Source organism: Rhinolophus sinicus, chromosome 16 (assembly GCF_057876585.1).
Source record: "Rhinolophus sinicus isolate RSI-liver-muscle chromosome 16, RSI-T2T, whole genome shotgun sequence".
Taxonomy (NCBI): domain Eukaryota; kingdom Metazoa; phylum Chordata; class Mammalia; order Chiroptera; family Rhinolophidae; genus Rhinolophus; species Rhinolophus sinicus.
In genome coordinates this window covers 131485686-131513603 of record NC_142516.1, presented here as the reverse complement: position 1 = coordinate 131513603, position 27918 = coordinate 131485686, and the positions used below count along the sequence as shown (strand labels likewise).

General features: G+C 47.3%; 1 long non-coding RNA gene across 6 annotated transcripts in view; it reads left to right on the top strand.

The window, feature by feature from the left end:
• LOC109456088 (uncharacterized) overlaps positions 1–25162 on the top strand; it is a 139791-nt gene extending 114629 nt beyond the window's left edge. For 4 of the 6 annotated variants that reach the window (XR_012495520.2, XR_012495519.2, XR_016019476.1 and 1 more), the window contains exons 2-3: positions 11847–11930; positions 13753–25162. This is a non-coding gene — a long non-coding RNA (uncharacterized LOC109456088). Of the gene's footprint in view, positions 1–7852; positions 8381–11846; positions 11931–13752 lie in introns of those variants that run through there. The other 2 variants (XR_002138806.3, XR_002138805.3) reach the window with 2 other exon arrangements.
• Positions 25163–27918: the final 2756 nt, after the last annotated feature.

The window sequence follows — 27918 nt, the reverse complement described above, 5'->3', positions numbered from 1 at the left end:
ACCAGTGAAGGACCAGATTGCCTCCCTACATTAATACTTCTCTGTTTTTCTGTATTGAAGCAGTTTCTCAGTCTGTTGAAATGACCTTCTCATCTTCTCCATCATCCTGGGAGCTCCCCCCAAGGCAGTGACCTTGGTTTATTTACCTGTATCTTTTGAAATCCCATTGTGGGGGGCACTTAATTGGCTTCCAACAAATACTTGTTGATTGATTGACAGCTGTATGTAGGTGGAGATGAGAACAAAGCAGCTAATATTTATTGCACACACTCTGTGCTGGGCAGTGCGTTGGTCCTTGCTCAGCATGATCTCTTCGAGTCCTTAGAGCAGTCATGAATTAGCTGTCACTACTCTGAGCCTGGCAGCTAGTATGTGCTACAGATGGGCCTCGAAACACAGGTTTACTCTGACTCCAAAACTCCATGTCCTTTCCTCTACGTCATAGGAGGCTGATCAAAGGAAAGGTGGCCACTCTGAAGGCATTTGAACCTCAGCCTCCTGGCTCTAGCTGTTTTGGCCCCTACCGGGCTAGGAGGCCGTAGGGATTGCAGAGGGTGAGCCTGCTGTGCGAAGGGCTGCATCCAGGACAGGTTGAAAGGCATCAGGAGAAGTGGAGGCTTTGGTTCCAAGATTATTCCCACCTGTTAAAATGTTTGAAGTAGTTAAAGGGAGCAGTTGGGCACATTGAAGGTGCTCAATGAATTTTTACAGATTGTTGTGGCATCATTCTCTGTTCCAGAGAAACAGCCAGATTCAGACGAAACCCCCAGATACCACAGGCGTTTTGCCACTAAAGGAGGAGGATTACGGCCCGGAGCAGAAGTGGGAGAGTTCCTGCTCTGTGTTTGGTTCCTTTGTTCTGACATGTGGGATTCTTTTCTTTCCCAATTAGGAGGGAAGAACAGAGTTGAATCTTCTGATTCATGTGCTCACAGGGCTTAGCAGACTGGCCAGCTGGTCTATGTACGAGGAGACGGGGATACAAGAGATGGACTCCGGGTCACACAGCTGAGCAGGGGACCAGAGCCCACGTCTTGGGCCTCTCAAGTTCTCACTCTTGCCATCAGGTCTCATTTGTGTCTAGAGTCCCGTCTCTCGCGGTGGACAGCCATGTCAGATTTCCCCCACCCCCTTTGGTTAATCCCCTATTTTGCTTGACTTAGAGTCAAAATGCAGGACTACACCCAAATGAACTAAGCTCGGTTAAATCACTGGCAGGTAATTTGATAGATGAGTTGGCCAGCACCCACTGCGGGGATTAAGCAAAGCCTGAACAATGGAGACAGTGGGAAACAACCTTGAGTGACTGGTCAGCGGGCGGCCTCATTTCACCCAGGGACAGCCCCAGCTCCATGACTCAAATTGGAAGGCTGATGTGTGCCAGGTGGACAGTTGACATTTCTCTTTCAGCCTCTTCCTCCAAAAGTGAGGACGAATAGACCCTCATTTGTCCTCATTTTAACTCACTTGGGGTTAGGGTCTCTAACTGTTGCAGAGGGAATGATTGTAACTGTGTCCCCAACAGCCTAGGTCTTATTTCCTTGAGCCCACCCAGGTAAGCACTCCAGCAAATGACTTCGTTGGTTGAGCTCGCTTATTTGTTGAGCTAACTCAGAGGGAATAAGGGTCTTTCAACAGATGGGAGTGGTGTTGTACAAATGGGTGTTTTATGGGCCATGTGCAGAAACTGACCACTTGCAGAAGGCTGCACCAACTAGGTCCTTTCATCCTGATGGGGATTGTAGCTCTAACTTCAGATAAGCAGAACAAACAAGCCTCAGCCCAAGTGGGAACTGGTTCTGCCCCCTTTCTTTGCTTTTCTAAATCATCAAAGCCAAGTTCCTAAAGCCTGACTGTCTCACGGTACTTTCTGATGGTTTCATTGTTTTGTTTATTGTGCTTACGACAAGTGCTAACAGACCGCTTTCAAAGTGTGTTGATATTTCAGTTGTTTTTGAATAGCCCTTCTGTTTTTCTGCATCTGGACAGCATTAGAATCTGGCCTCAGGGAACCACTGGGTTCCTATAAAAGTGTACCAGGTCCCTTTTTTTGTAGAAAACACTGGCCATGGCAAGATCAGACACCCCATATGGGCAGGAACAAACACCAAAAACTAGAACAGGATCATGAGACAGTATTCAGCAGCCAGGGCAGACAGGCCTGGGCTGGGCAGGGGCCAGTGAGCCTTGCCAGCTGGACTGTGGGTGTTCTTACTTTCCATGGACATATTGTGATCTTCCCGTGGGAGGACTCTACCTAGCCGAGTGCCTGGCACAGGGGTGATGCCACTAAATGCTGGCCATTGACAGGTTCCCTCTCTCTTTGTCCTCTCCCAGGTTGCCTGGTCTACCATTAGCATGCTGTCCAAATAGGGGACTCCTGGGGACTAGCCAAGGAATAAGAGTTAGAGGAGGGAGAACAGCATGGAGTCCAGGGGAAGACCAACAGAGGCACAGCAGGCCCAGGGAGGCCTGTGCTGGAGCTCCTGACCTGCTTCCCTTCACAGCTCTCTTGGATGATCTTTTGCCCAAAGAATTAAAGTAGGGGAAGGGCGGGGTGGAAGTGTTCTCCTAACACTCATCTTTGGTTTTCATGGCTTTTCCCTTCCACTACTCCTGCTCTGTCCCATCCCCATGCCTTACCACATTCTGCAGCAGAACAGGCTTCCTTCAGTATGAGAGAATCTCAGGGTATAGACTGGGCCCAGAGCAAATGAGTTACACATCCAATCTCACTTTATAGGTTTAGCGCAAAATCTTAGTTGTTTCTTCAAGACCTTCTCTGTTTTTATGTTTTCAAACTGGCTGAGATTTTCTTTAGCCCATGCACCTGACTAGCTTATAAATGTTTCTCTTTTGTTTGGTTTGAGGAATAGCAGGGCCCCTTTCTGCCGGACCTCCTGTGGTTCAATTTGAGAAGGCCCTTGCCTTCACCCCTCGATTTAGCAGGCCCCCTGAACTTGCTCTCAGAGTCAAATGAGATGGAGATTGAGGGGGGTGACAGTGAGCTTTGATGCCTCATTGCTGCAGTTAGAGGGGACCCAGGCAGTCAAGAAGAGGGAAAAGGTTAGCTTTGTTAGTTGGTTCTCAAACAGAACCGTGGGGGGTTTTAGACCTGTAATAGTGTGTTCCTGTGTATAAACATGTTGGGGTGGGGTTAGGAGCTACATGACCTGATTGGCTGGTGATGACTGGTTTCTACTCACTAGGCCTCCAAGTTCTTGACTCCTTGATGGTGACACTGCCTAGCATTTCCTTCTAGGTACACACTATCTTGTTAAAAATTCCCATTTAAGCCATTTGTCATGATCTTTTCCCTTAAAGTTGTAGCATCCTAGAATTGTATACGTTACTGCACTTACTTTAGCTCATTTGGAACACCTGATAAAGCACTCAGTGGCACCATTTCGTTTCTCAGGATTGCATTCATCCCTGGTTCTGGCAAGGAGACAAAGAGCGACTCTGGGTCCAGGGCCAAGCACATCCGAGCGGGCTGGGACGATTGGCCTCTGAGAAGCTGCCCATGCCCTCCACAAAGGCATGCGTATTCTATAAGAGGGACATTTCCTGTTTCCAGTGTGATTCTACAGATAGGCGAGATAGAGAACTGTGTGTGTGAATGTGTGTGTGTGTGTGTGTGTGTGTGTGTGTGAATGCTTGTCATTTTGAAAAATTTCAAACTTTACATAGCAGTTTCTTTCTCACCAGGATCTCTGCTTGTGTGAAACTTTAATTTTATAGCTTTGGCTGTTAATTCATCATGGGCACCACCATCAATAAATATTTATTGAGCTTTCACTGAGCACAGCATGTTGAAATAAGAACTATATATTTGACTCAAGAGGAGTCGATAGCAGATGAGGGTAGATTTGGGGAGGAGTGGGAGAAACAATCACTGAGGTCTCTTACAACCCTGAGATTTTATGACTCTATAACTAAAGCGATAGGGTCCGCTTGACACACGTTAGACAGCCAGCCACAAGAGACGCATGGGCCATCACAAAGGTAGTCACCTCCAGAAAACCCACTCAATGCTTGCAGCACACATTCTCAAGCCTTATGTCCATTTTAGGATTCACAGCTGCAAAGGGACAAGTGAATCTTCTTGACCTTTCCCATGCTGCCCTGTAAAAGTAAATATTTGATGTTAGAATTTAGAAGGAGCATAGACCTTGGGGAAGTTTGGAGCCTGTTCATGCTGTGGCAGGAGAGGACCAAGTCATACGAGTGGCAGCCTGGGGGTCCCACTTGGTGGGAAGCCTGGAGTGACGTGAGCTGGGAGGGAGGTTGCTGGAGGGAGGGCTGTGTGTCTTTCATGGAGCCCGAGGTCATCAGAACAGAAACAGTATGCCTGCCACGGCAGTGACTCAGGCCTCCTGGGGGGTTTTCTTCAACATTATGAAGATGAATATGGCTCCAAGAATTCCCTTCGGACCTGGGCTTCGTGCTAATTGCCTCCATATTTATGGGAAGATGGGCAGACCGTGGTGGGAGCCTCTGGAGGGGAGTCTGTGGTGTGCTCAGGGGAGTGGCTCAGGCTCCGGTTGGAGTTGTGAAAAGTAGGTCTGAGCCTTAAGGGATCAAGACATTCCTGCTGTCAGGTGGGCAAGCTATTCTTATTATTGCTACTACTATGATTCTCTTTGTGCACAAGAGAAGCTGAAACAGAAACCAGGAGTGGTTACGTGCCCAAGGTATCACCGTCAGACAGGAAGAGTCCACAGAGTTAAGGTAAATAGAAGATGCGGTGTCCAGATCAGCTGCCTCCCACTTCTCATGGGGGGCGGGGCAGGCAACCAAGCAGGCCAGACCGTCTCTCTTCCTCATAAAAGATGATGTTCAGTGTCTCACTAGCTGCTTTCCCTTGATGTTAATGCATTAACTTTAATTATTAGGGTATTAGGGCTCAAGAGGGCTGATAGAGAAGCAAACAATTGGGAGTGTTGCCTGGTTCCACACATACTGCTAGTTTGATTATGGGCTATTTATCTTCCCTCTCCAAGTCTCAGTTTCCCTATCTGTAAACTAAAGATAATAGTGGTAACTATCTCATAGGATTCTTGGGGGGCAGTAAATAAAATAATATGTATAAGGAGATTTGCATCATGCCTAGAACACAAGTTAGTGATTAATATTAGTAACTGTTAGGTGCCATTATAGGGAGGAGGTCTAGTGGTTAAGGACGCTGGCTCAGAACTGAGCCCAGAGAGGGTAAGTGACTTGCCAGCTCACGCGGCTGGTGAGGAGCACAGTTCCGTACTCTTTCCAGACCTCTCTACACTGACTCCTTTGATCAGGGGACTGAGATGCAGCTCTCCAGGCACCAGTGCTGGTCATAAGAGGTACCTATGTTGGGGTTGGGGTGATGTGACTTCTTAGTTTCCCCGGACAACTACTGGTGAGGGGCAAAGCACTGGGGGCACTCCAAGGGACTGCTTGTTTTCTCCGCCCTGAGAAGGCTTCTGGGGTAAGTCTGACCAGCTGCCCCGTCTACCCACAATGCAGTGGGGGCAGTTGCCTCTGGGCAGAGCGGAAGCCACACAGCCCAAGCAGGGTGGGGGTGCCCCGGCGCCCTGGAGATCTCAGTGTAGCTTTCTGTCAAGCCTCTGTTGGTGCCTGGTTCCCCCATAAAGCCATTATGTACTGGGAGAATTAATCATGCCGTTAGGTAAGCATTATGGCACTTTTATGGCAGCTTTGAAGCTAATCTGTCACTAATGCCTGCTGGATTATCATGATTTCTTGCAGTTGTGATTCATTAACTCAAGGCCTAATAGTAATTCTATTAAACGTCTTCCACCACCATTTGCCCCAACACGTCCCCATTCTCCGTTCTATTGTGTCGCTGCCGTGGTGCAACTGGCAGCCTGTGTGGTCTCCAAAGGAGCCGCAATGAGATGGACAGGTCTGCAGCCAGCTAGAAACTGCCCAATGATGCATCCATTCGCTGACCAAGCCCAGAACACATCTCCTTCCCATTCCAGCTGGACTTTTCAGTTGATTTCTGCTTTTCTCTCGGGGGGGGGGGGGGGGGGGGCCACAGGGCCTTTCCTGAAATGCCCCTTACTGTCTTCAAGAGGCCAAACCTCACAGAGGTGAAGGTGAAGCTGTGTAGATGGATGAGTCTCAGAGTGAGACAAGCACCCCACAACTCCACAAGTGACTGCCAGATCCGTAGGTCCTACCTGCAGCAGAAGCGGGTTGGAGGCAGAGAGAGAGAAATAGGAACACTGCTAAAGAAATCTGGTCACACACGGTCCTTTCCCTTCTTGCTCAAAGCTAACAAAACTCAAGGGCGAGCAGGCAGGCCGAGGGGACAGGAAGCAGTGGTGGCACACCATTGACTGCTGGGCCTGCCAGCATTAATAAAATTCCTTGGTGAGGTTTTTCAGAAAGAAATGGTTCTCTGAGGCTGGCTGTTCTCTGCAAAAGGTCAGCTTCGGGGCATGGCTTGACTGATGGGCTGTGAGCAGGCAAGAAAAAGAAAGCTGGGAGTAAGGGGCCACTGGGGGTGGGCTGGGAGGAAGCGGGTGGAGGGCTGGAGCATAGGATCGGTCCTGGTGCCAGCATCTTGCCCTAGTTCCGTACCATCCATCAAGCCCGGCACTGATATCTCAACAATTTGTAATGCCCCCGCCCCCTCCAACCTGCCCAAGTGCGCACCAGCGCTGACCCTTCTCGCCTCATTCAGGCCTCTGTTGCCACTGGGTGATGGATGGCTTCTCCTCCCCTGGGCTACCCTCACCACAGCTGGGGAAACACGGGCAGGTAGAGAGGGTCAAACCCGGGGCAGTCAGAGTGACCTAGCCACCGAGGCTAAGGGATACTGTGTTCCCAGGGCAGCAGGTGATGCCAGGGGGAGAGAAATAGAACTGAGACAGGAAGCAAAGAGATAATTTCTACTATATAAGGAGGAGAGGGGAAAAAAGAAACCAAACCCAAAAAACCTCTCTGCATCCTGAGGTCTTCCAAGACTTCTAAAAATCTCTAACATGGTGCGATGTCTTCTGTGCACAGCTACAACATTGCCTGTTCCACTCCATCTGTGTTTTCTCACGCCTGTGTGCTTTAAGAACCACTGAAATGGAAAACAAGTTAAAAAAATACATAGATGTATATATAGTGAGATGGAGAAAGAGGACAGGCAGTACTCTGCAGCCTTTCAGCCTGTATTCACTGTTTTTCTTTTTTTTGTCTTTGTTTTACCAGTGTTTGTTGTAAGAAAATGTGTATAAAAACAAACTTTAGACAACTGGAGTAAATATTCTCAACACATCAGCCGAGGAGAAGTCAGGATCCAATGTTTCCATCCTTCCTCATTTTGGATGGAGCTGGTAGGAAAAGAAGGGATCTCTGCCCGCTTTCCAACTTGTAGGTGGTACTCCCCATTTCTTGTTCTTGGGTGAAATGGGTTCTTCCAGTGGGGGCCTGCAAACGACACTAAGGAGTGGACTGGCCAGCTGGCCCAGTGGTGCCAGGCTGCATTGAGAAGCTCCCTGTGAAGGCTTAGAGGCCTTTTGAAAACAGGAAGTAAAGAGTAGCCCAGAAACGTGTGTGTGTGTGTGTGTGTGTGTGTGTGTGTGTGTGTGTGTGTGTGTGTGTGTGTTGCTAGAGAGGCCTTTGTTGCAAAGAGCATCAGGTAAGAATTCAGTTCAGCATTGCTGAATGTATCCTTGGCCTTGAGGGCTCAGGAAATCCACCCTTTGACAGTCCAGTGGCCTGGCACCCCTGCAGCCTGGCCCAGACACTCCAGATGACTTCTTCTTAGAACCTTCAGAGACTGAGTAGGAGAATCCAGGAGAGAGTGTCCAGGAGACGAAGTCTGGGGACCATGGATTTTTGAATGAGCTGAACAGAGAACAGAGCAGGAGGGGTGTCAGGGAGATGAAGGGGTTGGGGTTGATGAGGCAGGAGAGAGAGAGGGCAAAGCAAGGAAATGGAGGAAAACAGAAATTCATAGGCTAGTGGAAGGACAGAGGAAAGGAGAGGAGTTCTGAGTGAAAGATCCAAGAGATAGATGGTCACGGGACAGGAGTCAGCAGGGAAAGAGAGAGGGAGAGGAAATTTAATGAGGGCAACTTGAAGGCCAGCTTTAACCAACAGCTGGCGGGGGGCCGGGTTTGATCTCCTTGTGAGTCAGGCGGTTTGATTAATCGTGGCCTGTGGAGGAGGATGGACACCTGGCCCTGCTGCTGAGTTCTTTGATCTCCGGATTTCTCAGGGCCTTGGGAGGGGAGCTGCAGAAGTGTGTGTACTCCCGGCCCTGGAAGGCCTTGCTGGGGGCTCCCTGAGAAGGAAGAGAGGCGGTCCTCAGAGAGGCTGGGAGAATTGGGAAGACGAGGATGAAGTACAAAGGGCAGGAGTGGCCTCTGGGAGAAAGGTCAGCTGAGGGAACGTGGAATGGAGAAGGCCTTTGAAGGGGGAGGGTGATTCTATGGTGAGGGTCCTCCTACCCTCTTTCTCTGCAAGGGAATAGCTGAACTGTTAGAAAGAACCAGGCAGAAGAGAGAGCCATTGCACAAAATCCTGTTATGTTGCTTGTGGCTACAGGGCTGGCTAGTTTCGTCAAGGAGCCAGTTCTTGTGCGGGTGTGAGGAGAAGGGAGGTGGAGGGCTCCCTGAAACTGGCTCCATTTTATGCATGTTGGATGGAAATGGATTTGAAAAAAGAAAGTGACATATTGCCAAAAAAAAAAAAAAAAAAAAAAAAAAAAAATCCTTAAGAAGAAGGAAAAAAGGAACTAAAACCCTAATGCCCTTAAAAAAGAAAACTAGAAAAAAAAGTCATATATTATGTCTTTGGACTAAATCCATTGGTGTTCTGCCAACTTCAAATAATAGTGTAACTTGATTAAGAAACTTTACAGGATTTAAAGTTGTTGGCTTTTCTGACTCCTTTCTGAGACTTTTCTGTAAGTCACTGTCTACACCAGGCTAATTTGTTCCCAGATTCCTTAATCTTCTGCAAGTTGGGGATGACGTTTATAACTTGGTAGCCATATTTGAAGTGTTCATGATTTCTTTGGCTCACAACTTCCACCCAGAATTTTGGGGTGACTGAAAACATTACCCTGAAAATGTCTTGCTATTGAAATACTCTGTGTGTGTATCCGTGAGTGTGTGCTTGTGTGTAAACTTGTCAAGTTTTACCACCACTGCTCTCCTTTTGGGCTGGCAAACTCCTGCTCATAGCTGTCTTAGGTCTCAGAGAGGCATGCGTCTGGGGACAAGAATTCAGCTAGCACACAGGACATGGACAGTTAGGGCTCCAAAGGCTGCCCAGCGACAAAGGGAATTCCAAACGTGAAGGAGGACAGATTTTCTGGTGGGACCAGAAAAATGACATTTTGACTGAATGACATTAGCATGGTTTGGAAGGCAGCTGTGGGGCAGTGCACAGGGCACTGGCCCGGCATCCCATGGCACAGCTCCTTGACTTAGTCACTAGCTGTGTGACCTTGGGCTTGACACCATATCCCCAGAGCTTCAGTTTCCTCATCTATAAAATGGAATAAGGAAAAATATTTGCCTCAGAGGCTTGTTGTGAGGATTAAATGCATTTGTAGATGTGAAAGCACCCTGCAAACGATGAAGCTTTCAATTAACAGCAGGTATTAGAATTACTGCTCAGATTACAGAAACCCAGGTCTCTTTAAACACCCGTGTTGACAGCAGGGATGTTTTAATTTCAAACAGGGTTTGCTTATGGAGGGCATGAGAAAATGGGATGCTATGTTCCCGGCTCCCCCCTGGGGCACCTGCTCTCCTATAATTATTATTTACTAATAAGTATGTTGTGTTCATAAATGTCCCATTAAATCCAGATGAAATCCCTCACCTGGTTGGCCCGGCTTTCCTGGATATGACTAGGCAGGAGCCACTGGAAGCTCCCTCTGCGTGGCGAGACTCTTGGTCTGGGGTCTACTGCCCCTGGCCTTTCTGGGAGGGCACGGCAGCCCGAGCGGTCCGTTTCCGCTCAGTGGTGGCAGCACTCTCAAATCTGTGCTCTTCCCTTTTTAGTCTGTTTTGCCTATTTGTGAGAGGAACATTGCATTCCTTGAACCTGGGCTTCCTGGAGCTTCACGGCTGTTTTCCCTGCTTGTCAGTTGTCCTAAGATGTGGGGGTATTGCTACTGTTGACAGGCCGAATACATGGTTCAAACACTGGCTCTGACATGAGACCCCTGGGATATGGGACGAGCCATCTCTACAGTGGAGAAGGCTGTGCTTACCCTAGGAGGGTTGTGGTGAGGATACAGAAGGCCTCTGTAAAACTCCTAATCAATGTGTGGCCCATAGGCGATGTTCAATAAATGATGATTCTTGTACACCAATGGTCTCAACCCTGTCTGTACATTGAAATTGCTGGGGATAATCAAAATTCTAAAGCCTGGGCCGTCCTCTAGAAATTCTGATTCAACTGCTCTAGAGTTAAACCTTAGCATCAACACCCAGATGATTCTAACATGTAGCCAGGGGTAAGAAATACTAGTGCTTCTCAAATTTTATGTTCAGACATGTCACCTGGAGAATCTTATTGAAACGCAGATTCTGAGTCAGTGCGGGGCAGAGGAACTTGTGCACGGCTGATACGTGTGCCAGTGCCTGTGCATGGACCGCACTTTGGGTAGCAGGGTTCTGCTTTCCTAACCCTTACAGTATCTGGCCATGGCCATGGAAGGGAGACCTGGGAAACAGGGGAGGGTGAACACAGTAGAAACCTGAGACACAACTCTAGAGGCTTGCTTAAGGGTTTTCCTGCCAGGTGCCAATCTGGAATCCAATCTGGAATCTGTAATCCTCCCCTCACCCCCACAGGCCTCCTTCTGAATCCAGTCGTGAATACCCATATAAATAGCAACCAGAAGATGTTTTCCAATATTTCACTATCTTTCCCAGTTTTACAATTTATCCTGTGAAAACAATCAAATGAATGAAAACATTCGCCACCAACCATGAAAGGCCCAGGCCAACAGTTTAAATACCTATTTGTAATACTCAACTAGAAAAGTAATCCCTAAGCTGGACTTATAAGTAGTCAGCCCCAGACCCTCACATGGCCAAATGAAATCCCCATAGATGAGTATGAAAATAAAACAAATCGCAGGGAGGCTGCAAGTAAACAGCTACTGATAATGGTTCATGAACCAGGAGATGCATCTGTGAGAGATGGAAATGACCATGGAACAAATGGCTTCCGAGTAATGGGAGAGGGTCTTCCAGACAGCATTGAACATGGAAGATTTTTTTCACCCTAATGACAGGTACAAATATAACTGCTGCCTTCCTGCTACACAGTGGTAGGTGTTTAGAGGCAGGCATGTATGCAGAGGACATGGACAGAATGGGTTTTCCATGGGGCAGTATCATGCTTACCCCCTATTTCATGAATGTATTGACTAACAAATAGAAAAAGGAATAACCAGAGTGTACAGTTGATGAAAATTCTTCATGATAGAAGATTGAATTTTGGACAATCAAGAGCCCTCTGCAGTTAGACTATGGGCTTGGTTTAGATCCAGGAAGGGAAGAGTTGAGATGCAATGGCCTGGGGCCACCGTCGGTGGCATGCAAGATCTGATCAGCAAAGGATGAGCAATTCGGAACCCCATGGATTAAGAAGACCCTGCCTGAGTTGGAGGATTGCACCAGGCCAAAGACAAGAGTTTTGCAATATGGCTTAGGGATGGGAGTTGCCATCAGAACCACACAGTAGCCACGCCTGTAGTTTCGGTTGGACTGTTTAACTGGGCTGAAGTTAACTGTTTGGCACACAGTACAGAGTGTTTCTCTAGCTTAGGTTAGGATCTTCTCTCTCAGTCCTTTTTTATTGTTTTTTTTGTAAAGCCAGGTGTTGTTGGAGACAGATGTCAGGACCAGATGAACGTGGCTGCCAATCACTGTTGAGATTCCGGCACATTGGGCAGTCAGGTAGGAAACCCCTTTGCTGAAAGACTCCTGCACGCAGCTTATTCTTGCCTTGAGGTGTCACTCATTGCTAGAAAACCAAAGGATGGGCTCTGTGAAAGCTTCAGTGGGCTTGCCTGAGCACATCTGCCTCCAAGAAGTCTGGGGCCTGTTTGCATGCAGAAATTGACATGTGCCATTCCGGAAATCTTATTTTATTACTCCTTTCCCCTCCAACAGTCCCCCTCCTCTGCCACCTCCTCTCTTGCTGCTCTGGAATCCTAGTCCCAGATGTGACTTTCTCTGTTTCCTTTGGCTGGGAATTTGTCGTTTTCCCATAACCCAGTTGGGTTGCCTGTTAGAGAAACCAAAAAACTCCAACTTTCTGGGAAGGCATCTAATTAAATTCCCAAAGAGGGAAGAGGAAAGCCCCCTCTGAAACAGACAGCTAGAACCTCATAATACCTAATCATTTCAGCAGAGAAAGTGACCGGGGATCAGCCTCGTGAACCGGTAACGTGGTGTTCTGTTTCTCAATGTCCTCTGCAAAGACGCTGGCCCTGGGTTTAAAATAGCCCTTTGGTAAAAGCAACTATTTAAAGAGTATTGGGGTCTGAGAAATGCAAAACAAAATGTTGTTGATTAAAAACACATGGTTTGTTCTCGAGATGCGAGTAGCCAGCAAAATCAAATGTGACAGTGTTTTGGCTTTTTCTATCCCACAAGACATGATGGTGATTTATTAGAGTGATGTCAGCTGTGGTTAAAAAAGTTTGCTGTGTTGTCTTAATAAAAAGAGGCTTTACCTTGGAGCTGTCAAACTCCTTTTCTCCTCTGGCTGGAGGCAGTGGTTGCTAGGTCCTTGACCCTCCTGTGGGAGCTTCTCTCCAAGGGGCAAATCTCTGCCTTGGGGAAGTTCATGAGGTCACAGGGCACAGAGCGCTTCTTGATGGCGATGTAGGGTGGCCTGGAGGGGGGCTGCAGCCCACTCTGGTTTGAGCTTATGGAGAGTGCAGACACTGCACCCAGCTTGGAACTAGAGCACCCTGACCTGGTTTGGTGGTGGGGCCTTTGATTGGAGGAAATCCCGTTGAAAGCCCATGGCCTTCCCTAGGTAACCTGGGCAGAGGGTTGATCATCTGCTGGAAAATAATTAGGCTGTGAGCTAAATACGAGGAGAATTTCTCAGTTGAAGCTCTTCGGTTATAAGGAATAGAAACCCCTAGACATTTTTAAGCAAATGAGATTTATTGAAAGGACACAGCGGTCCATCTCGCAGACATCTAAGAAGAAACAGGCCCCCTGGAGAATGAGGAGTGCAGCCAGGACTGAAGTGGCGTCCTGTACCTTCCACGGAGCCCTGCAGTCTCTGATCTGCCTCTCTCTGTTCCTTCTCCTCTCAGGGGTTTTCTTGGGGAGATTCTTTGTTTTTACTTCTTCAAGGCTTTGGCTTGCATCAGCAGTGCCCCCATGCTACGCGGTCACATTTGTGTTCAAGTACCATCCTCTTCCTCCACTTAGTCTCATTGTCTCAGTCCCAAATTCCTGACAGAAAAAAATCCGGTTGGTGTTACTTGAGTTATGTCTATCTCTGGTCCAGTGGGCAGCAGCTCAGGAGCCAGGGGGAGGTAGTGTGGTTGGAGGGGAGCCACTTTGAGGGCACCGCTGGGAGGCAATGTTAGGGGTTGGCTACAATGTTAGGGATTGTACAGGAGATGTATGTGTCACCAGGGCAGCTGAAGAAAGCAATGACAGGTGTGTGTTTCTGTTGTAAGGATCAGGGATCTTCTGAGAGTGAGAATTTGGTACAGCTATTTCTGAATGTTCCTCCTTCTTTATTCCACAGGAAGTGTAACCATCACAACCAGGAAATGAAACCCAGCAGACACCTTTAAATTTCCCCTGGAGACATACCCAGGAAGTGAGAAGATGACATCATTAAGTTTTTAAACTAATATATGGATTTTTTTTTTCTAACTACAGAAGAAACACATAAATGACTATAGAAAACTTGGAGCACAGAAACACACAATGATGGAAGGAAAAAGCACTCTAATCCAAGATAACTGCTGTTAACATATTGATGTATTTCCTTCTATTCGTTTTTTTTTCCTTTAAGTAGTAGCCTGAGGCTATGTGAAGGATCTGGGCTTCAGATCTATCTTTTGACTCTAATTATATGTCCTCAGACTCACTAAGACTTTAGGATCGCTTTACATTTATTCTCATAATTTTCCCAGAGCACACCGGGTTAGTTTTCCCTTGCTCTTTTTACCTTTTCCTGAGGGTGGCAGCTCAAATAGAATCCATATTTGCTGGTACCTCTGTACTGCCACCCACTTTTGTGCAAGTCACCACTGAAGCCTCCCCCTCCCCCCAACTACCCATAGCTTTTTAACTGCTTCCTCTCCCAAGTCCTTCAACATCTTTCTTCAGGGGGATCTTTTTAAAGTCACAAATTTGATCTTATCAGTCCGTGCTGAAGGTCCCTAACTGGTTATCTTTTGCATGTAGGAGGAAAAGATAGACACAATCTTTAACAGGTAGCTCTGGCCCACTCATTCACTGTTTCCTTTCTTTCAGCTCTTGGACTGTCTTCATCCCATTTCTGCTTCAGGCCTTCGTGAACGCTCTTCCTGTCCTTCTGAAGAATTTCACTCTACTCCTCAGCTGGTTTACACACACCCAACCTCCAGGTCTCTGTCGATTCCTCAGAGAAGACTTTTCTGACTGTGGCCTCCTTATAGTCCCTCAACATCCCCTTTCCTTTTTCTTCATAGCAATAATCACAGTTTGTAATTGTATATTTACTTGTTTGGCTATTACATAATTCTGTCTCCCTGATAGATGTGAATGATCTCCAAAAAAGAACAAATCTATTTTGATGCATGCTGTATCCGACTCCCCTGCCAATCCCAACGTGCCCACCATCCCCACTTCCCCACCCTGTGACGGTGCCTGTCATAGGTTAGGTGCTCAATCAATGCTTGTTGAATGAATGAGTGAATCCAGTGCTTGCCTGATGCAAATGCAAATGTGAAAGGTCACCACATTATATCATATAGGATTTGGAGGACTAGGGAGAGAACATGCTTTTCAATAATCCCTTGGTGAGAGCAACTTTCACATTTGCACCCATTTGTGAGTGCCCCAGAGGTGCACAGTACACAGCGATTGGCCACTGTGGTGAGGCCTGAGCTTGAACTGTGCCTGCTCGGATGCTGGTGTGTAAGGCAGCTTCCAGGGCTGGTGAGCAAGGTCGATGTTCAGCGAAGTGTTTACACCTTGGTGTGGCTTTGCCACTCTCTACTTCCCACACTTTGTGGGGAAGAGTTCATTCTAGAGCCTCTGACAGCTGCCAACCTGCCTGGGGTTGAACACCTCCATGGAGCAGTGCCCTCTGTCTCTGAATCAGCCTGTAGAGTGCTCTGGCTGTCACATAGATCTAACCTAAGTTAAAGACGGATTTAGCTTCCTCAGAACCTTTAACTATTGATTGCCTTCTGGAGATGTTTCTCCTCTGGAAGAACATCAAGTTCATTCATTGGACGTTTATTGAACACTGGCATGGCATGCCAGGTCGGGATCCAGGCGTCGGGTACACACAGCCGAATGAGACACGTGGAAGAGCTTAGCTGGGGAATACCGATGCAGCTTGCAATGTAGTTTCGCACAATTACCTTAATTCAGCATAGCAACCTTATGATGTGCATGTCATTAAGCCTGCTTGAGGATATAGAAGCCTAAAGATTATACATTACCACCCTGAAATCCTGTAGTTTGCATGTGAGGGAGCTACAGCTTAATCTCAAGTCTTTTGACTCCAACCCTGTGTTCATTTTACTACCTTGAACTAAAAGTATGAATGTATTTCTGCTTCATACAGCCCTGAGTACATTTAAGGGTTGCTAACGTACTCCCCGAATTATCTCTTCTCTGGAAAAGCCTGGTCCCAAAAGTGGGATGAGACCCAGTGGGTCTTCCTTGGCACTACCCTTGTACGTTGCAGAAGATCCTGGCTACTGTACGGCACTCTTCCATCTACAACCAGGAGTGTCTCAGCCTAGAAAACTAGATTCTGAAGAGGAAGTCAGGGTGGTTATTCTCCCCTGGGCAATGAAGCCAGTTGCTAAGCCTGGGACCTGTTCTCTAGGGCAATTCAGGAGGTGCTTTCCCAGCAAGCATTGTACAATGAAAGATAATAGATGCCTGGATTTACAGGGAGGGATGTCTGACACTTGCGGCTTCCTTTAAACGACAGTCCTGTAAGGGCCCCCTCTACTTAAACAGTTCATGTTATAGAGCACTCATCACTACCTGAGAAATTGCATTACACTTACAGGCAGATCCATTAGAATTTTGGCTCAACATATCAGGAAAAAATTCTGGTCTTCTTGAGGCTGGGAAGTGTAAACACAGTGTCTCTCCATGAAGTGTGCGGGGAGTCCCGACCTGAGTGCAGGCCTGGGTGGGCATGTCTGAGCAGGCCTGGTGAAAGGCCGGGTGGGCCTGCTCAAGGTTTATTTGCATGAGAAGCCTCCCGGGAAGGAGCTCATCTAGGAGGAAGAAGGAACCAGGGACAAACGGCCGACCTAGTATCCAGGCTTTGATTGCAGCAGGCGAGAGTGATTCTGAACCTGGCTTAATGTCTGCCTCAGAACTGGGTGTGGCTCACAACTCAGCTCTCACTGGACTTCTTCAGGAGACCTACGGAGAGTAAAAAGGCTGTAGATAAAAATGGAAAGAATGGTTTAAACTAACACGCGGTTGTCACTGGGGAACCAGCTTTGGGACTTGTCGTGAGAGAAAAACACACAACTGGAAGAGACGTTCTCTCTTCCACCACATTGTGGAACCCTGAAGTTCTTTGGCTTTAGGGGGCCTCCAGCACCTCTGTGGTGGCAGGAGAGCCGCACCCAGCAGAGGGGGCAGTGCTTGGTGTCCTGGTTAGAGAACCTGGATCAGGTTAAGGGGAACAAAATGGTGGCTGACCAGAAAACTATGTGTGTCTTGAGCATACCTGAGGCACCTTTTTAGGATCTAGAAATATTGAAGGTAGTTATGGGGCGCTGACACCCTGAGTGAGCCAGTGAAAGGAAAGTCGTTATTACGAATGTGGTTGTATACAAATTGCCTTAAGCCTGGGAGGATCTTCATGGGTCTGCCCGCCAGCTTCTCTTTTCCTGGTTGGACAGCCCTGTGTCCTCAGTCATGTCTCAGAACCCAAAGTTCTGAGTCTCCCACTGGTCTCACTACTCCCTTTGGAAACATGCCAAGCTGTGAGAGCCCAAACTGTTTGCTATAAGAATTGTAAGAATCCTAGAATTAATACGGCCTAACACTCTGCTTTTGATTAGATGAAATGAAGGCGCTCAGAGGTGTGAGGTGACGGGCCCCAACTTTCTGTGCCCAGTCAGTAGAAGAGCAAGGACTTCCCCCAAATCACTTCACCATGCTTTCCTTTTTACTTCAATAGATGCCTCCAGTTGGGTGCGCATCTGAGCCAGGGACTTGGGATGTCTGGACAAATGGAGCAATTACCTTCTCATGGCCAGACATGATAGAGCTTTGGCTTGTCCTACAGTTATGAGACATTTAGTTTTAACCCTCCAGGAGTAAGGCAAACAGATACAACTGTTTATTACATACCCTGATTTGATGGGGCAGTCCCAGCGGGCCGTGCCGGCACATTTCCCGAGGCCAGCAGTGAGGGGTACCTCCGTGGAAAGGGCAGTTTCTTTCCTGTTGGAAATAAGGCTGTGCAGGCAGCTCTGGGCAGAGACAGAAAGTGACTGAAGGAGATATGGTCAAGTGACCCTGAAACAAGTGGGACAGCTCTTTACATGGGACAATATAGTGCTCAGACAGAAAATTCCCCCCAAAACCGAACAAACAATGCCCTGCTATCAGTGGAGGTCCCAGATAGAGGGCTGGGAGGGACCCACGTAGCCAGTGGGATTGTTCTGATGTTGGAAATGGAATGGGAGAACAGCAGTTCCCAGGCTTTGTCTTATTTCTGGGACCACAGCAAAACTTGGAGATGGCCTGCGAATATCAGCATTTCATAGAAATCTTCCCCTTGTTCTAGAATTTACCATCTGTAGTAAGGGTTAATAAGTAGGCTTTTCTTCTAAGCCGAGTCTAATTGATTCATGGTGACGGTTGGAAGCATTGTGTTGAGAAGGATTCTGAGACTGCGTCTGAGGCAAAAATGTGTGTTGTAATCAGCCAGCAATGTCTTTTGTCAACATGCCAGGGAGGAGGGTGCGGAAGAGTCTTGAGCATTGTGGAAGGCGGAGTAATGGTCTCAAGATGTCCCTATCCAAATCTCTGGCACCTGTGAATAAGTTATGTTACGTGGCAAAGGGGAAATTAAGGTTGCAGATGGGCTGACCTTGAGATGGGGAGATGCTGCTGATTACCTGGGTGGGTCCAATGTACTCACAAGGATCCTTGTAAGTGAAAGAGGGAGATGGGGTTCTTGAAATCAGTGATGTGATGTTGAGAAAGACTTCACTGTCCATAGCGGGCTTTGAAGCTGGAAAAGGCCATGAGCTAAGGAATGCAGGCAGCCTCTAGAAGCTGGAAAATGCCAGGAAATAGATTCCCCCCGGCAGCTCCTGAAAGTTCAGGTGACACCTTGATTTTAAGCCCTGTAAGAGCCATTTTGGATGTGGTCTCCAGAAGTGTAAGATAACAAATCTGTGTTATTTTAAGACACCAAATTTATTGTATTTTGTTACAGTAGCAAAAGGAAACGAATACAGGTCTCTATTATTTTCCACCCACGACTCATCAGGGAGTCTTCCCTTACATTTGACCTAAAGTTCGCATTCAGTTGCTCCAGCCCTTTGTTTTGGACATCTGGAACAGGATCTCTCAGGTTGTTAAGATTCCAGAATGCTCTCCCTTATGAGAGGCTATAAAAGCACCACCATTAGGAAAACTTTAAAAGGGAATCACACAGGTTTTGTGATTTTCCTACAACCTTGAAGTGGTTAGGTAAGGAAGAGTGTCCCAGAGAGGCAGGTCCAGAGCTGAGCAGCAGACTCTTGGCCATCATGGCCACACCATGAAGCATGGTAATGGCACTCCTAACGCTGGCCTTCATTTTTCTCACCCGCAAGGTGAGAACTAGATATCCTCAGGAAGGTCTCTTTGATATTCGATAGTTTTAAGTACTTGGAAATTATGCTGGAGAAACTAGCAACAACCGAATGTCTTTTAAATACATAGCATTTTAGTTACATGATATGATTTGTTTTCACAACAGCTGTATGAGGTGGTCATGTCACATGAGACCCCACTTTATAGGTGAAGGCATAAAGGCTCAGAGAGGTGAAGCTGTTTTGTAAATCATCCAGCTAGTAAGCTGAGGAGCCACAAATCAAATTTTGATGTCAGAAGACAATGCTTTTTCCATGACATCATGCTACCTCCCAATAACGATTCCTTTCTTCCTTCCGGGAAGGACTCTGGCCCTGGATTCTGCTGAGGACACAATTCAGGTGGCCACAATCACAGGCTGAGTCCAGGAGTGATGCTTTTAGGGTGAAGCTCTTTGTCACACCAGGAGTTCCATAGTGAAATAAGAATAATTGTTTTGTAACCCAAATATCTGTGATTTTGTTTCTTTTCCTGGTTGGGCTGGGAACCAGTTGTGTGATCTTGGGTAAGTCACTTTATTTCTCTGGGCCTCCATTTCCTGGCCTGTGAAATGGGGAGGATAGACTAGAATCAATGTTTTCTAATCATTTCTTTTTTGAATTCATTACACATGAGGTAAGGAGATTTTGCTGAGCATTAGTAGCTGCAATTTATATTAAAAAAACAATTTATTTTTTAATTTTTGAGGTAAATCATAAAACGATATACACCGTCTCCCTCCACCTCCTTTCTGGGCAATATGCTCCTCTCTCCATCCTGCCATCTTGTCCACAGTTAAGAATCCCTCTATTTGATGGCTTAGAATTTTGCTCTGGGTGTAAGATTACTGGAGTCTAAGGATATATACGCATTCTGGAAGAAGAGAGGAGACAAGACAACCTTTCTGTGTCGCCCATCTCTCTTCCCGGAACCTATTCTGCCCCATTTTTCTCTGCCTGCAACATTTATTTCCCTCTGTCCCCCCTCAGGCTGCCCCTTGACTCTCCCTGTCTACGAAGCAGCAGGCAGACGGCCCTCCTGTTTGAGCAGGCCATCTCTCAGTGCGATTGCAAGCGTGGTTATCTTTTATTTCTGGCATGTGCTGTAACACAAGAGTGATCTCGACTTCAGAGATTATCACCTCTCATCTTTTATTCTCTCTTTTCTCCTCTTCTTTTCTTCCTGCAAGATGATAGAATTACCAGACAAGCCCTCCCTTCCTCCTGGCCTAGTCAGAGCTCAGAGCTATTTACTTCTTGGGTAAACAGCTGTAATCTCCCTAACCAGACTTTATCACAGTTAAGCGAGTTAAATTCTCCTGGTCTAATCCCCTATGTGCTGTGGTTTTCTGAGTATAAAGTTTTCGACATCTTTTGATATAATATGGCAACTTGGGGCCACTGCATGTGATTAGGTATCAGGCAAAGAGGTTTCAATCTGACTGAACTGGAGAAGAAGGGCCCCTCTGCAAAACAGCTTTGGGTAGAAAAATACATGGAAAAGCACACCTGCTCCCAAGAGGAAAGGAGGAGGGGTACATAGGTGTTTTGCAGTGCCCAGGTTATGCAAATCCTTGATGGACAGTCAGTAAGCTGAGATCGAAACTGAGTCAGCCTGCATGTCCGTGTCCTTTTGTGTTGTCCCTAACCACATGACACAGCGGCCAGGGGAAGATAGGAGAAGTAAATGGCACCGTGCCTGAACTTGGAAGAATGTCATTTCTAACGGGAGAAACAAGAGGGACTTGCACCTCCAGAAAGAAGTACAAGGGCAGATGAGGATCAAGGCTAAATCAGACTTGGTTCAAATGAATGAAAATTTTGGGGCACGGGAAATAGAGGACAGGCGATCAATTGGTTTGACAGAAAGGTGTATGCATGCGGATGGAGACAGGAGCAAGCCTGGGACACTGGACAGGCCTGGGTATGTATGGCGGTGGTGGTCGTGTCAGTAGGGGTGGCAGAGCAACACTGCAAATATTAGCAGCAGCAGAAACCAAAGCTTGGGAGTAGGAAGGAGCCTGGTGTGTGTCACGTCCAGTGGGGACTTGTCCAGCTTTTTACGCCCAGAGGCAACTGTGGCTGCTGTGGAAGTGCCAGACCCACGCTCAGAAGCCTTTCTTGTTTCTCCGTTTATATGCTATACGGTGGCTTTTTTTTCTTGTCGACCTTCCCGCCACTCCTAAATTCGGTTCCTGTTCTCTGCCTCGCCTTGCCTGCCAGCGCCACCCATGCTCTCAGCCAAGCAGTGACATTTTCCTCAAGCACAGCCTGTGCATTTTAAAGTCTGAGATGCGCTTTGGGGTTCGATTCCTCTTGCCACCCTCCCTTTAAATGTGTGTGTGTGTGTGTATGTGTGTGTGTGTGTGTGTGTGTGTGAGAGAGAGAGAGAGAGAGAGAGAGAGTGAGTGTGTATTTTTGGTTTTGAATCCCCATTAAAAAGAAAAAAGTAAATTGCCAGGGCTGAGGATTGAGGGGCAATTCGCAGAGCCCAATAAACCGCCCTATGGTCCCCACTGCAGGCTATACTTTGATGGAGGCAGATCCATCAGCAAGTTAGCTCTGTCTCTGAGAGCAGCCCCAACACTCAGGTTAGGGGGCAGCTGGGGACACTAAGGTTTCTCTCACCATTCACCTGCTTGGGGAAAGACAGGGCCCCAGGCCACCTCTCCATGGGTCCCTTGTCCCTTCCAGCTGGATAGCATCCCCCTGCAGAGCCTTGGGAAGTGTGTTCTGAGTGCTGCCCTGGTTCTCATGTTTTTCTCTTTCTGTATCCCCGCCCCCTCCCTCCCCCTACCTCCAGCAGCAAGACCTGCTGGGCTCTCTGCTGGGAAAGGACAGTGAACAGCTACCCAGTCCCAGCAAACCTGGTACTTCCTCCCAAGGGTCAGATGCACTGCACCAGCTGCAGGGAGATTTCCAGGCCACCCTTGGCATGTGTCCTAAACGTGCTCCTTGCAGCTCCTCCACTCCCTGGGCTCTTCACTCCTAGAGGCCTCCATCTTGGTCCTTAAAAAAAACACCTCCATCTCCATGTTTGTCTGCAGAAGTCCTTGCTGACTTTTGTTAGAGAGAGAGAGAGAGAGAGAGAGAGAGAGAGAGAGAGAGAGAGAGAATATATAAATGAATGAATGAATGAATGAATGAATGAAAATAAAATCAAGGGTAGGGTATTTGCACTAGATACCTGCCACTGAAATACCAGGTCCCTTCCCGCCCAACAAATTCACCTCTTTTCCACATTGGTCATTTTTGGAGGGGGTTAGGACTGTGTCCCCTTTTGCTCTGAGTGTTTAAAAAGCTATCAGGCATTAATACTCACTGTGAATTGTCGTCTTCTAGGGGCAGCTGGTGGGATCTGAGTTTGGGGAAGCTGTGCGACAAAGAGAGAAGAAAACATGGGCAGTTTCCTTGGGGAGGCACTCTCAGCTGCTAAGGGGTCCCCAGGCACTGGTCTTCTAGGTGACCAAAGGAAAGCAAGAAGGACTAATGGGACTGAGAAGGAAGAGACTGAAGGTGAATGTGACTATACCTTCAACTGTGAGCGCTACCTGCTTCCCTTCCTCTCTCCACACCTTCCTCTCACAGAGCAGACGTGGGCTGGGGCTAGTGGGGTGAGAGGGCAGTGTTTTGGGCAAGGCCCTGATCCTGCTGGCCTAGCCCAGTGGTCAGCAGGGCTGAGTCCCCTTGTCCCCAGGTTGGGAGGAGAAGGTGGCTCTTCTTCCCAATGCTGCACATGTCTTACTGTCTGCTATGGTTGTCTGGCCTGCTTCTGGAGTTCCTGACCCTAGTTTGGAGATGCCCTGACTGAAGCAAGTCATGACAGTATCCCTCACCCCATACCTTTGTTTTAAATGTGAACAAAATGTAATAATTTTAAGAGACTATAAGTAGTGAATATCAAAATGTATATAGCCACAGAAATGAGCAAGAAATCAAGTGGAAGAGTTTTCATGAAGCACTTACTACATCCAAGACATAACATTGACCATCATGGGTCTATTAACGAAAACAATAGTAATAATATTGATAGATATCCTTCATTGACTGTCTTTTATGTGCCACGCATTCTCTCATATAATCCTGACAATAACCCTTTCATCTTCAATCGATGGTTAAGGAAACAGACTTAAAAAGGTTGAGTAACTTGCTCAAGGCTACATAAGTAGTTAAGGGGCAAGGTTGGGATTCAGACTCACTTCCAGTGCCAATAACTCTCTCTCTCACCAGGAAATATGGGAACACAGGAACCAAACAAGTCAGTAGAGAAAGCTGTGGACTTACATGTTCAGGTCTGTGGTTCTGACAATAAATCTTTTACGAGGTACTAGAGAGAGAAGTTCTGTTAGAGGCTGCAGTGGTGACAGAAGTTTCTGGAAGGAGTTGAGGCTTGATCTGGATTTAGGTAAGTGAAGGGGTGAGCAGAGGTACAGGAACGAGCATAGGGTATGTGAGGGTCAGGGAGGAGATGAGTAAGAGAGAGAAGCCTTGGTGTAGGGAAATAGTGGGAGCGAAGGCTGCAGATCAGTGTGGTTAAATGCTAGAGTCCCCAGCCATTCTCTGTGTGACTTTGGGTACACTACTAAACCCTTCAAAGCCCCAGTTCCTTATCAGTAAAACAGGAATAATGATAGTACCTGCTTTACCTTTCTGTGGTGAGGATTGTGACGTAATGAAAGCAAGGTACTTAGCACAGTAGCTGGCGCATGCGGACTGCCACGTACATGTCCTCTGTAGTTGAAAACGTTCTTTCCTCACTTGATAAACCCCTGGGTGTTTGTGTTATTGATACTGTGCTAAGGGGACAGGAGTCTGCCATCCTCCCAGCATGCCGGCATTCTGAATAAGCCTGCTTTTCTTCCCACCAACCTTGTCTCTTGATTTTTAACTTTTGCAGGCGGCAGGCAGCCAGACCTTAGCACGGTATTGTTATCGTAACTCTTTTTCCTTCTTCAGGGTCCTCCAACCAGAGTCATGAAGTCCAGTTGCCACTATTTTCATAACACTTGTTGTTTCTTTCCCTTTCTTGCTGCCATTACCCTATCCTAGATCCCTGTCATGACATGCCTAAGTTATTGCAAAAGACTCCTACTGGTTTCCTGCATTCAGGCTTTCTCCACATCCATCTCCCTGGTACATGAACACGACTATTCCCCCTAAAACACAGCTCTCTTAATCTGACTTCCTTGCTCAAAACCCTCTAGTGACTCACTCTTGCCTTTGAGATTAAATCCAGACTTCTCAGCTGAATCACCTACAACCGACTTTTCTATTTATTTGTCTTGTTTCTCAATGTGGTTGCTGTTATTGCCCTACAAACATGCTATGTTCTTCCCCGTTCAAGGAGCTTTCACCTTTGTTTCTTCCTCCAGGAATACTGTACACCTCTTCCTCTCCATCCAGCCAAGCACTGACCTTCCAGGCTGGCTCATCTGAAACCCACCTCCTGTGTGAAGTTGTTTCTGACCAGTCCAGCTCATGAGAGCTCTTTCCTTGGTGGACAGCTCTTGTACCCTCCCTGTGCCTTGGTCATTTGGCTGAGAGCTGTCTTGTTAATGATATATACTCATGAAAATGAAAAGTTTCCCCAAATGGGCTGCAAATCCTCATGGGAAATCCACTTCATCTGTCTTGTCTGTCCCCTGTGGTTCCCAGCATAGGGCAGGGCTGAGCATATAGAAGGCATTCAATACATTTTTATTAATTTTGTTGAATAAATTTGGTCGTGAGAATAATGATAATGAAGAATGGACGGTGGGAGACAAGAACCCCTTTTCCTGTGATGCAGCAGAAGCTGTGGCTCAGACCCTGGAAACCACTTTCCCTTTCTCTTTGTGCTTCCTGCTGAGCCATCATCACTTTCTCCAGCCTTGCTTTCTGCCCGTAGAAGCTGCTCTCAGCCCACATTTCTTCTCTTGAGCTTCTCGGTAGAGCTCAGAGCCCTTTTAGGAGGCAAGCTGGGATGGGTTGGTCTTAGATGTAAGTCCTGTCTCTGCTACCCCACCCAAGGCCCTGCTGGTGGTTCACGATTGGTTGGGAGTGTTTGTTTAATGTCTGAACGGATGAGTCTGGAGCTATGAATAAAGAATGGCACACAGTGGAATACAATGTATTGTATCATATCATTAAAGCCTTTAACAATGATATGTGGCCATTTGTTGTATCCTTAATGACAATTACAGCAATAATGGTGACAATCTGAGGAAGAGCAGAGCAGGATAAATGATGGGTGGGACACCCGAGAGACTATTCTCATCCTGGGGACTTGGGGTTGCAATCTCGGCTTTCAATTTTTTTGGGTTTCTGTTCCATGCCCAGCTGGCAAGCCACCTCCCTCTGATTCAAAGGGGGAAGCAGAATCCCTCACCCGGGGATCTTGGGGACGTCAAACTGCTCCTTACGCAACAGCCTCCTAATGAGTTAAGTGTAAATGAATCAGAAGCAGATGGATTGGATTGTTCTGGAAATACACCCGAGGTTTAAAAATTAAGGGAAAAAGCATTTTGGCAAAAGGCATTTTGGGGTTTGCCAAGACCCAGAACATTTGAAAAACAGTTCAAGATTTTTTTCTTTTTCTTTTTCTTTTCCCTTTGGTTGCAAAACCCAAAATGCTGCCTGGAGGCAGTAGAAAGAGATGGGCTTTCGTTCTCCTTTCAGACTGAAGTTCCTCCTGCCGTGTGGGTAATGGACCCCAGAGAGGAGGCAATGGGCTATGAATTGTACCAGGGACTGATGGTGTCTGGGGGCAAAGTACTCTGCCTCCATTTGCAGGGAAAGGTGGCCCCTTGGGCCTGCAGCTCCCAGACTGGACCTCAGCCCTCTGGGCCTGCCTTAGGCTGCTACCTATGCTTTGCAATGTGCCTGCCTTTCATAAGATTTGACTCACCTCATTATATAAGGGAAACGGTCTCCAATTTGCTAGGCGAGAAACTTTGGAGGTTAGCAAACACTAATCCAATAAAACATAAAGTGAAATGTTTATTCTAGAAAAAAACCCTTTAAACAATTTTTTTTTTATTAGTCACATTTGGCATAGTTGAGCCTTTCCCTGGAGAGATCATCTTGCTGAGGGAAAAGAAAAACAGCAACTGTCTCAGAAGAAAACTCAACCCAGCAGTTTCTAAATCTGTTGCTGGCTTGCTGTGTGATTGTACACAAGACATCAAACCTCTCTGTGCTTTGTTTTCCCAATAACCATCTCTAACGGTTTTCTCTGATCAAGCACTATATAAATCAAATAAGTCAGGGCTAATTAATGTATATAACACATGTTAATGTTATAGGAGCACTGGCTGTCCTTGGTGTGTATGACACATAGTCCACTTGCTGGATTTCAGTAATCTCCCTTCCCCTCTATTTCCCCCAAGCACCTACCTGTGAAAGCCTACTCACCTGCCTGCCTCTCAGAATCCTGTGCCATGTAAGTTTGGTGAGCCTGGCCATTCCTCGGGCCATGACTTGGGAGAGAGTGGCTCTGTGACCTGGGGTCCCATCACAGGATTTCTAATCGCTGTCCTCATTTATGGCTCTATGACAACTCTGAAATAAAAACAATATTGGTCTTTCCCTTTGAGTTGCTCTTACAGATCTCACCTCCTCAGGCTGCTGTCTGCCAGCCTTGTCTGCTTCTAACGGGGACTGGGGAGGCCCCAGAGCTTGGGATGGTGAGAGGTCAGGAGGTGCAGCTCAGACTGTGGGTGCTAAAGGCAGAGGGGAGCAGAGCACGACTGAATTCCGTCCCTCCTGGGAAGTCCGGCTTGTTTCTTCATTTGTTCATTCACTTATTCCTTCATCAGTTGTGTTCTTGCTGGATCATGACCTGATCCCTCAGTGAAGACAGGGCTGTTCGCCGCAGCCCACAGTCGTAACAACCGCCAGCAATTGCATAATCGTTGATAGTTTATAAAGAGCTGGCACATATGTAATCTCATGATGCCTCTTCTCAAAAATCCACAGAATATGCAGGGAACTTCACATCATCTGGTCACCGTCTCATGTTACAGAGGGTATGTTCTTCCCGAGGTCCCACAGCCAGTTAGTGGCAGGGCTGGGTCTGGTGCCCTCATCACATCCCATGCTTCCTTTTTGCACTGGCACTCACTGTGTTCCGGATCAGGATCTATGCTGTTCTGTGTCGTCTTGTTTACATCACCCCATGTGGACTGGGAAGTCCTTTGGGACAAGCTCATGTTTTGCACAGCTCCATAACTCACGTGGTTATGTACAGGAGCGTCTTGTATATGGAGTCTGCTTAACAAATATCTACTCGACAGGGAAAGTATCAAATTGGGCAGAATGAGGGGCAACCCCAGACAGAGCGGATTGCCATTGAGTTCCAAGACCTGAAAGAAGCGGTTTCTGCTCTCTGGGATCCTCCCGAATGGTTATATCATTGCCCAGTGGTGCCCCCTCCCTCCTTTAGTGTAGATCTGGCCTAACTGTCATCAGCTGCCGTGCCATTTTCCTCATCATCACCACTGTCACATACTGAGCTCCTCGAATGGGCCAAGAAATTTAAAGGAAAGTGGTAGATATTGTCCCAGACAAATAAGTACTAAGCAGAAGCTTGGGAACTGGAGGGAGGAAGCAGCCCATCTGGGGAGAGAGGGAAGCAGCACCTACCTAGGCTACTAGCTGGGGTCTGGCCCCACCCTGAAGTGCTGGCTTCTTATCAGACTTGCTGGGTGACCTCAGCCCTCTAACTCTGTGAGAACAAAGATGCTCTCTGTCCCGCCTACTTGTTCCTTAACCATATGAGCTGAGAGGGCAAATGAGATCCCACTTTGAACTCCCAGGAGGAAAGGCACTAGTAATAACAATGATTACATGGAGGTTATGGCTGGTGGAAGCTGCCGTCAAACAGAAAA